Here is a 12,391-nt window from a genome sequence, read left to right on the forward strand (position 1 = left end):
AATTAAAATCAATTAGCTGAGTCTTACAAGCAGTATGGTCTCAACTAGTATAGGGACCATGGGTCTATATAACCGAGCTTCCAATAAGTCGAACCGAATTTACCAAGTATTTTCCCTAACTTATTAATTCCTTATTGAATCCACACTTAGAACTTAGAATTGCACTCTCAGTCATATAGAAACGCTCTATAAGTTTCACGATATAGACACGTCATTAGTTATCTATTGTTATAACCCTAATGTGATCAATGATCCTCTATATAGATGATTTACACTGTAAAGAGATCAAATTACCGTAACACCCTACAATGTATTTTATCCTTAAAACACTTAACCCTGTATAAATGATATTTCACCTAAGTGAAATGAGATCTCCACCATTTATCTTCGTTTGGTTAAGCTCGAAGGAAATCATCCTTTACTTCTATTTGCCAAATAGAAGCTATAGATTCCATATTTATGTTAGCGCTCCCACTCAATTGCACTACCGTGTTCCCAAAATGTATGTATTGCCCTGACCATAAATTAGGCTTAACTAACAAATCAAAGAACACGAATAACACTCTTGAGATTGAGCCTAACCATATCAGGATTTCGATCATGCGATCTAGGATCAACAGGTGATATTGAATTGAATAGATATTACGGTAAATTTCAACATATCTAATCAAAGTTCAATATCGGTCCCTTCCGATGTATACTCCATACATCCGATACTGGTAAACTTTGCCAATGTCCTGGAAAGGACATAACACTTTTCCAAGGTGTAAGAATACCTATCGCTGATTATACCATGTCAGTCTAAATCCAGTGTTCGGACAAATCAGGGAATAAAATTTTGAACATATAATTAAGATTATATTCCACTGTGCTGACAACACTATAATCTTTAACCAACTCATATGTTCTGGACTTAAAAAGAATTCATACATTATATACCTATAATCATGAAATAAATCATGTGAACCATGCAACATAAAATGTTATTTCTGATCTTTATTAATAAGTAAATCTGATTATATGAAATGAGTTTTATTTAGGGCATAAAACCCAACAAACTCCCACTTCCACTAATATAAAACAAAAAGCGCATTTCAAATAATCATTAACACCTTGATATACCAATCAAGTGTAATAGTAGTAAACTCCTCGTAATGGGATCTGACAGGTTGAATTAAACACAACCTCTTCTCCACCATTACTCTTCCTTTAATCACAAAATCCTTGATAATGTGAAATTCCTCTCTATATGTCTATTTTCTTGGGATACTGGATTCTATACTTTTGGGCAACTACTCTTTGGTTATTCAGGAAGTAACCCTAGTAGTTAAGGCAAGTTGGAACAGTGCCACAAATGTATAGAACTTTCCTTAGACTAAATAAGTATCTTTCCTGCAACTTTTAACATTCAGTCTCTCTCTGGTAGACCAAGAGATTTCAGATAGGTTTTTACACTTCTCCAAAGTCACTACTCCACCCCCAAAGTAATCACCATCTCATCAGCAGACTTTCTAGCACAAAGGCAAGTCTTGAAATCTGATGTGGTGTATTCTAAGAGTTTTAAACAAACACCCTTATTGACTAACATATAGTTCCTCTTCTTAATCTTAAAATTTACTTGATTGTCTTCCAATGTTCCTCTCGTGGATTATTCTGACACTTACTCATTACTCCCACTCAACAGCAGGTGTCTGGTCTAAGGCATACTAAAGCATATATGAGACCTCTCACTGTTGACTTAAGAAATTCTTTTATGGCTTTATCTTCTCTGGAATAGTTGAGACTTTTCCTTAGATAAATAAAATCTATGCTTAGAAGTTTTGAAGCTTCTATAGATTGCCATTGGAAAGAAAATGCTCCAGCATCTCATGCTTGCATTAGAGTAAGTAATTACCAGGTATACCACAAGCCATAGGTTTAGATAAACTCAAACCTATAATACTAGGAATAGGAAGTTTTGTTAAATCCATTGAATAGACTCATTAACGAAAATTTCCTTTCATGTCCTTGTAATAGAAAACTTTAGGTTACTCCATGTGAATGGATCAAACCATAGTTCTATTGGCTTTCTTCTTAGTTTCTTATCTTGACAATCCATTACTTGTTTAAACTCACAATGGATTTTAATCACTAGTGTCTTCCAAGTTATAAGAAGGTGAGTTCCTAGAAACCCTCCCACTACAACCAGGTACCGTGAACTATGTCAAAGAAAACTAAATGGTATAGACCTCTTTAGTTGTGTTAAGACAACAGAGGCAGTGGGATCATCTTGTAAAATAAGATGATAGAACACTTTTGGAATCAAGAAAAAAATATCTCCTTTATCTGCTACTTTACTTTCAGACTTAGTCATTTTCTTAGAAAAAGTGGTATTTGTTTAAACAAACACTTTCTTATCTAATGACTATGGGATGCTCCACCCCTAATCACTTAGAATAGCTAACAAACATGCAAACCAAGGTTAGCAGTTCTAGCTTTTCATAAGATTTCAATTAGGTCATCCATGAATCTAGTAATGATTTACATTAAGTATACAACCATTACATCATTCTGAAATTTTATTAATATAGAAGGATATAGGCAATGACTAGTAACTAATCATCAATATGCAACTCGAATTTCTGGGGAGGTAAGTTTGGATATAATTCAAAAATCAAATTAATGATCTTTGAACTGCATATCTACTAACTTTTTCTCCACCCCTATCAGTTCGCAAGATCTTTAACCACTTACCTTCACCATTGCTAGAAATTCATGAAATTTTTCAAACATTTCAAATTTCTAAGGTAAAATCTAGAGTGATCGTTTTAAGAATACAACGAAAACTCATATCCACCCCTGAATGTACATCCATCTGCGAATGAGATGAAATTACTTTCAGTGGATATAGGCATATTAACTCTTTGCAGAGAATGATCTTGTCAAAACAACTATGAACAAGATACAAATGCCTTAGATTTATAAAATATGTGGTTGTATCTTTTGATGACTTAAGTTTAGTTACATCAAAGAGTTCTTAGAATAGTGCAAGTGGATTCTGGTCACAGAATACTAAACTCATACAGTTTAAATCCATTGATAGAAAATGGTTATGAAACACTTGTGAAAGTGTAACTGTATAATTAGTAATTCTTTCTTGGACCACCACTACTAATCTAACTCTATGATTTGCCTATACAAGTAGGAGATATCTAAGATTGAGGATTTATATCAGTTAGGGATAGAATTCCGGGAATATAATCATATGCGTCATCTAATTTCTTAAGAGAAAATAAGACTTTATATGATTTATAGACCATTCATCCAATGATATGTCATTAAGCTAATTCGAAATGAATAAGCTAAGAGGAATTAGGATAATTTTGTTTTAAATAAGAATCCAATGATGCTCCGATTAGCGAGAGTCAAAGTAATCTTATTTATACAATCTTCTTGTTTCATATTGTAAAACACTAGTCTAAGGTGTCATCAATTGATGAACAGCTAGATGTTGCATATACAATATTTATCTTTCGAGATCTAACACTACTATGTTAGTCTAATGGTGAAAATCCATTAGGGATTTATCTCATTAGAAAAACAAGCTAAGTTAGACCAACAATGAAGATTCGAAATTAAACTACAATTTAATAACAGAAAATAACATGGTTCAATACAAATTCATACACAATTCAGAAATTATGAAGCACATAGCAAGTAGGAATGACAAGTGAAAATACTAAAACATACAATCCTAAATAGTTTCCAAGGTTTTCAACAAAATGATATCAGTGTCCCGTTTAGGCGAGAGTCAAAGCTACCATCCATTGAATAGAGTTGTCAGCTCATCTAAAATGTCAACATTCTAGCAACCTTTTATTCGATCAAGATTGGAATCCGCGTTGTCCCGTTTAGGCGAGAGTCAAGGCTATTCTATCTTATGAGCTTCCACCATTGTTTCATATTCTTGCAAGTCTTATACAGTCGCCACCATTAGGGTGATCGTAAACTATATAAAAAAACTTACAAGATTACTTATCTTTCGAGATTAAACGGTGCTAACTTGCTAATGAACGTTCCTCCATTAGGGAGGATTACTCACAAAACAATAGCTATGTAAAACCAACAATGGAGATCGAACATCCTTATAATAAAGCTCATTATTTAATGAAGGGTTGTAGTTTCTTCTAATATTTATTTTAAATAAATATTTATTTAATTAAAATTTCCAATTTAGAATGAAAAATTCCAAATATAAATTTTAATTTAATATTTATAAATTATACTTAGATGGATATGAAAATAATATGAATTATTTCCATCTTAGTAATAATTTCCATAAATATTTAGAAAATTATTCAATTCCAGTTGTTTCAAAATTAATTTAAATTAATTTACAGCTCAAATTTAATTTTCTATAAATATATATTGCATTTCGAAAATGCTTTAAAATAAAATAAAAAATAAATCCTGGAAAATTACTCTAATTTTATGTTGGCCCAAAATTAATAAAAATTAATTTTCAACAAAAAATATAATTTCCCTATTTAATTAAATATCTAAGAAAAATTTCAAATATTTAAGTATCATGATTAAAAATCAACTTAAATATTAATTTTCTATTTAATTAAATATCACTAGAAAAATACTTCAAGCAAAACAGATAATATCTATCTAGACTTTCATTGACTAATTAATCCAATTTCTAATTATAATATATTTTAGTTCATTTATTTTAATTAACCATTAAATGAAAAAGTCATTGATTTAAGTTGGTCCAAAATTAAATAAATAATTTTCAACTTTAATCTATTTTTCAAATAAAATTTGAAATTTCTGCATTAAAGAAATGCAATTTCAAATTTTTTTTTTTTTGGGAAAATGATTAATAAAATAAAATAAAATATATTTTGAAAATTATTCAAACTTAAGTTATTTTGAAATAAGATTCCAAACTTAAAATAATTTTCAACTTTAATTAAATAACATGAAAATAACAATATTAAAGTATCATGATGAAAATCAACTTAGATATTGAAATTTTCAATTTAATTAAATGTATTAAATTCAAGAAGTAAATCATTAAGTAAAGAGGAAACTTAATTATTAATTCTAGTTTAATACTAGGAAAATATTCTAAACTTAGATTGTACCAAAATTAATTAGGAAACAATTAATTTCACAGTCTATGATATTTTCCTATTTAATATTAGAAATAATAACTAGTACTAGAAATAACTATCTAGAATATATCATTGACTAAGTGTTTTTCTAAAATTAACTTTAAAATATTACATGAAAAATAAATTTCATATATTTTAAAAGTTAATTATGTTGCTAATTCAATTTTAATTAGGTTAGACTAATATAATTAACCTAATACAATTATTTAAATAAGGCAAATGGGCCTTCACAATTGGGGTAGTTCATGTGAGGGGGAGCTGGGTTCAGTATGTCGTACCCACTTCTATAGCCCCCAACTCTCACACAAGGCCCAAAAGAGAGGAATTTAACCTTAAAATAAACAATTGTTATTCATTGAATAAGCCCAAATCTAATTGGGCCTAAATAAATTTCTTTATGTCAAAATTTATTTTAGCAACCTAGTCCATTTACTTAGTAAAAACTTAAATGGGCTTCCTATATGTATCTAAGCCCAAAAGCAAACATATAGGCTCACACAGGTCAAATGATTTGGATGGGCCCTATCATGTTACTAGGTTTACACAGATGAAAGAAGTACAAAATTTACCTGTTACAAATTATTTATAAGATCTATCGTCAATTGGACTATGATTAAAATCAGATCATTGGATCATGATCTGTCAACAAGTTAATCATAGCAATTTAGATAAGATAAATAATAGGTTTGTTAAAAAGTTTTGAATAAACAATATAAATAAACAAACATTGTCCATGTAACAGATGTGAAAATAAGATATTAATATAATTAAATTATTATTCTTAAACTAACCAAATAAAGGAAACTAATTTTAAAATATCTAGGTTTATTTGAATCAAATTAAATTAAATATCTAATAAGATCAATGATTTGAAAGGAAAGAATCTTCAATATCACTTTCAGATCTTATAATTTAATAAAATAAACCAATTTTAAAATAGATTTGGTTAGATAATTATTATTTTAGGAATAAAATAATAAATGAATAATAATTACCATAATTATATGTCAAAATATCTCAAATTAAGCAATATTCAAATCTCTACAAAAATATCTATGTTATTTAAATATTTAAGATATGATTTATAAATTTCTAATAAGGAAAAAATGATATATATATATATAGAAAAAATATCATTTTTAAACTTATAATTTATAAATAATTAAATATTTAACAAAATAACAAATTTTTGAATTTGAAAATATTATGGTAAGTATATCTATAAAAATATCTATGTTAATTTCAAATTTATTAATTATTTAATTTGTCATATAAGATAATTTTAATATAATATTTTAAATAAAAAGACAAAGTTATCTTTTAATTTAAAATATCTTAAATATCAAAATATCTAATCTTATAATTAAATAATAAATAAATATTAAAGAAGTTAACAAATTTTAAATCTGACATAATAGGAAATATTTAAAATTGGAAACATTCCAAAATAGAAATATTTAAAAATTGGAAAAATTCGAAATTGAAAATATTTAAAATTGGAAACATTTCAATTTACAAATATTTAAGAAAGGAAAAATGAATTTTGGGAAACAATTCCATGAAAAAATTGGATTTTTGGGGAAAAAACCTCAAAAATTCGCAATTTGTGGGGAACTGCCAGGATAGGCTGCATGCAGCATCCATGATTTCCAATCTTCCAAAATTCATATCTTTCTCAATTTTTATCGGAATCGAGTTCCGTAAAAACAAAAGTTGCTCAATTTTTCACAAGGAATCCAAATAAAATATTTTCAAAAATTGAAAAAATATATTTCATGGAAAAATTTCGTACAACATTAACATTCATCACATAAGCACATAAACCAACATGAAACCATCCAAATCAACACAGAAACATGCAATCATCGTTTTAATTCATATTACATGAAAGTAAATCATTACCATGGCTCTGATACCAGTTGTTGGAAATTATTTTACCAGGATCTAGATTTACTAACAAGTATGTTGGATTAACAACCTAATATGAATTCTAAAACAATGAAAATAAACACATATAAAGTTAGAAAACCTTACAGTGGGTGCAGCAGAATAATATGACTTCTTCCATTCAGATCTCTAGCCCTTGAATCATTTCTGTAGCAGAGCATCACCAAGATCTGAACCTGGATCTTCTTTTCTCCTTCTTTGATGCAGATTTTCCAAAGTCTTACATACTATGATTGAGATACCACTTGATGTGTGTGGGCACTACTCATCTCACAAGGATTTCGAATTTTTCTCTCTGTTTCTCTCTTGAATTTCGTGGCTTATGGCTTACAATGATATGCAAGAGAAGAGAACAAGGGCTGCTATATATAAGGAGAAGGGAGAGCACAACTTTCCAAATAAAACAGTTTCCTTAATTACTGTGTAATCAATTAACTGCCTTATTTAGTGTGATCAACCACTTTCCTATTTTTGCTAGGCTTTGATTAGCAATTACATGGCAATTAAAATTGAAAATAATAATTGGGAAACACACAAAGAGGTGCCGACCATAGGGTGATATGGGCCTCACTTGGATTTTGCAGTTTCCTCAATTTTATTTCAATTTCTCCAAAAATGCCATTTCTCCAATTCTAATCATTCAAATGCCAAAACTAATTATTTAATAACTAAAATAGATTATTAAATAATATTGTCATTTAAAATAATTATTAATTAGACATACAAAGTCTCTTAATTAATAATTAAACCTAGAAACCCTTTTCTTTACGATTTTATCCTTAAACTGTGAGAATTCATAAAGTAGACATAGTCTAACTTTTAGAATTATAATTGATTAATTAAAATCAATTAGCTGAGTCTTACAAGCAGTATGGTCTCAACTAGTATGGGGACCATGGGTCTATATAACCGAGCTTCCAATAAGTCGAACCGAATTTACCAAGTATTTTCCCTAACTTATTAATTCCTCATTGAATCCACACTTAGAACTTAGAATTGCACTCTCAGTCATATAGAAACGCTCTATAAGTTCCACGATATAGACACGTCATTAGTTATCCATTGTTATAACCCTAATGTGATCAATGATCCTCTATATAGATGATTTACACTGTAAAGGGATCAAATTACCGTAACACCCTACAATGTATTTTATCCTTAAAACACTTAACCCTGTATAAATGATATTTCACCTAAGTGAAATGAGATCTTCACCATTTATCTTCGTTTGGTTAAGCTCGAAGGAAATTATCCTTTACTTCTATTTGCCAAATAGAAGCTATAGATTCCATATTTATGTTAGCGCTCCCACTCAATTGCACTACCGTGTTCCCAAAATGTATGTATTGCCCTGACCATAAATTAGGCTTAACTAACAAATCAAAGAACACGAATAACACTCTTGAGATTAAGCCTAACCATATCAGGATTTCGATCATGTGATCTAGGATCAACAGGTGATATTGAATTGAATAGATATTACGGTAAATTTCAACATATCTAATCAAAGTTCAATATCGGTCCCTTTCGATGTATACTCCATACATCCGATACTGGTAAACTTTGCCAATGTCCTGGAAAGGACATAACACTTTTCCAAGGTGTAAGAATACCTATCGCTGATTATACCATGTCAGTCTAAATCTAGTGTTCTGATAAATCAGGGAATAAACTTTTGAACATATAATTAAGATTATATTCCACTGTGCTGACAACACTATAATCTTTAACCAACTCATATGTTCTGGACTTAAAAAGAATTCATACATTATATACCTATAATCATGAAATAGATCATGTGAACCATGCAACATAAAATGTTATTTCTGATCTTTATTAATAAGTAAATCTGATTATATGAAATGAGTTTTATTTAGGGCATAAAACCCAACAAATTGTGCATGGAATTCCGAAGGGATGGTTTTCCATAAACTAAACTTTTAAGGAGCCAACTTGAAATACCATTGCTGAGCGGCTTCTGACAGAGTGGCCGAAAAGATTCTGCAGCATACATCTTCTTGTACCCCTTGCAAATCCATTTGCATTTCGAAGTACTTGAGGTGGGAAAGGGGATCTTCTCTCCCTGTGTACATTTTCCACGTCAGCATTTTGAACTTGTGGGGCAGTGGCAGGAGATTGATCTCCACACGAGAAAGGAGTTCCGCGTGCTTGGTCTAGCTCAATGTCATTATTTATTTGTCCAGCCATGCCGTGAAAAATCTTTTTTTCAGTTCGTCTAGCTGAGCCTGTACGGCTGGGCTGACCTGCTCGGCATTCTGGTCAATTTGGATTACGTCAGCATCTTTCTGAGCGGGGATTTGAGTACGGGCTCTGGGCTGCACGATTGTCGTAAAATTCGGATCGTCTGCTCCCCTCCTTCTGTTTAGATCATTCCTTAGGTCATGGGTTGTCCCTAACCTTTCGAACACAGAAGCGCCTGGCTGCCTTAGCGGTTGATTCGCTTGGTTGACGGGTGGAATAGCACCATTGATCTGGTTGGAACCATCAGGTATGACTCCTCCTGATGAATTACCAGACAAGGTCTGCTCGCCTACTGGCTGGGCTCACGAGTGGAACTCGTGACCGGGATTGGGCAGCTAACCATTTGTAGTGTGGGAAGTGTTCATCGTTGGATCCTCGTCCGTCTCTCCCAGGGGAATGACATTCGGCGATTGCCGACCTACAGTTTGGTAGGCTCTTTGTATCAGCACGGTAGCTTACCGACTACGATCTTCGATCTCTGCATGGTGAGCCCTTAATGCCTCCATCTCTCTATCTTTCCATTCGACGAACATACGCCTTTATTCGTCAAACACGAGATTTACTTCTGCGCGTAGTTCGTCTTGATCATGATGTAGGGTATTATTATGACCCTGCATGAGTCCGAGCGCGTCACGGAGATTTTGTAATTTAGTGGCACCTCCGATAGTCGTCTGGGCGTTGGTTCCAGGAGAAATAGTTGTGTTATGAATGCCCTGGTTGGGTGCGGAACTGTTATTCCCAGTCTCTTGCACACCAGGCGCAATTTCATCTATAGGAACTGTTTCACCATTCCCCACGTTCGCCGGCTGTCCAGGATCAACAGCAGGCGAAACCCTCGTGTTTTCAGGGTTTCGCAATGCATGATCCAGCGTCTGTGAATTTGCTGGATCAGTCAGGCCTCTACGAGTTTGCACCATCGTATTGGTGATTAGATGTTGAATAAAGAGCGATTCGTGATCCTTCTCTCAATGAAAGCACCAAGATGTGGACCTCGCTTTTAGCCAACGACAACGAGTCTATTTTATAAGCGATAAACGATTTATAATAACAAATATATGATAAAGCAATAAAAAGACCCAGGAATTTTATAGAGGTTCAGCCCCGAGCCGTTCGGTAATAGCCTAATCCTCGTTACTTGTATTGACTTAAGATCAAGGAGAAAGATTCCTTTTCTTATAGCTCTTACAACAGTATCTCTGAATATATAATTCTTTGATAATATATTTAGGGTATAGTCTTAGCTCAACTACTTTTTGACCGACCTCTCGCCCAGTGAATATACATCACTATTTATAGGGCTAGTAAGCTTGGTGAGGAAGAGTTTCCCCTCTCGTTACAATGCGTATAAACAGAAAGATCATGGGATCAATGCTGAATGCAAGGATCGTGGGATTGAGGCTGAATACACTAATAGCAGGATCGTGTGTATGCCACATCCACGTAAATTGATCCTTGAGTTATAGGGATTGTGCTAATGACTCACGATGCGAAAGTTGAATTCGCTAAGTGTTTGGCCATTTTGTGCGGATTACTGAATACTTTGCTCTGGGCATGCCAGTGAGGCATCCTGCTCGGACTGTGCTTCCCGAGCAGATGTTCCAAGTAGACTCCACGTGTCACCATTCATGTGATGCCACGTCGAAGTGCAAAAATTGGGATAACACTATTAAATGAGATCTTTTCCCCAAGATATATAATAGCATACACAAAATATATACTACAATCATAAGGAGAACTACTATAATAAAAAATTAATATAATAAATTAAAAAATATTATATATACCGAAAACTTAAAGACAGTATTTCCTATTGAAATATAACTATACCTCAAACTTAAACTAATATTCCACATTTTTTAATTTTCGTCTTTCGTTCATTATATACCATAGCACATTAAAATAATATACCACAATCTTAAACTAATATACTACCTTTCAGTTTTTTTTAATATACTATTGCACATAATAACGATATACTATTGTGCAAAATAACTATACCAAACACTTAATTATTCAAGGGTATAATTGTAATTTCATCATCAACTTTTTAACTGAATGAACATTTTGTTAATTTTTTTTATAAATAGGGACATTTATTAACTTAAGGTTAATTAGCAATTCTCCCCCTCCCCCGAACTTTGACATATACTAAATTATGCCCCCTAAACTTTTTTGGCCGTTAAAAATTCTCCCTGAACTATTGAGATTGTTAAATTTAAGGACTTTTGTCTAATTTCATTCAATTTTACTGTTTCAGTGATTGTTTATGTACTAAACTATGCTCCCTAGACTTCGATATCTACCAAATCATTCCCCTCAAACTTTGATATGTACTAAATTATGCTCCCTACGCTTTCATCCATGTTAAATTTTTTTTTTTACTAAAATTAGATAAAAGTCCTTAAATCTAACAATCTTAATAGTTTAGGGGGAATTTTTAGCGGCCAAAAAAGTTCAGGGGGCATGATTTAGTACATGTCAAAGTTCGGGGGAAAAATTGCTAATTAGCCTTAACTTAATTGCTAGATTTAGGGCCATTTTGCATCCTGACCCTTATTTATATGATAAAAAAAGAATCACAATTTTAAAGTTTTTATGACATTTTTTTTTTTCTGTAATGATTTTCCCCATATTTTAAGTTTTTTTAATTTTTTTTTTTGGAAAAAGGTCATATTTAGTATAATTAAGTTTGCATGCCATATATATCAAAACTTTTTTTTTATATATATATATATTTTTGTAAATAGCCTAATTTTAAATAGGAGTTTTTTTTTTTCATTTTTACATTTTAAAGTAGTTTTTTTTTTTTTTTTTACGTAGCAATCAACAGAGCAAATACAACCAAAATCTATATAGCAACTTACGTACTAACTACCGGAGCAATCCAAACAATAAAAGTAAAAAGAAATTAAAAAATAGTATATGAAGTGTTTTTTTTTTTAAAAAAATATTGATTTTAAAATATGAAAAACATATCTAAAAATTATATATAAATTTTCATTTAATATATTATCGTTTGA

Source organism: Cannabis sativa, chromosome 4 (assembly GCF_029168945.1).
Source record: "Cannabis sativa cultivar Pink pepper isolate KNU-18-1 chromosome 4, ASM2916894v1, whole genome shotgun sequence".
NCBI classification, from domain to species: Eukaryota; Viridiplantae; Streptophyta; class Magnoliopsida; order Rosales; family Cannabaceae; genus Cannabis; species Cannabis sativa.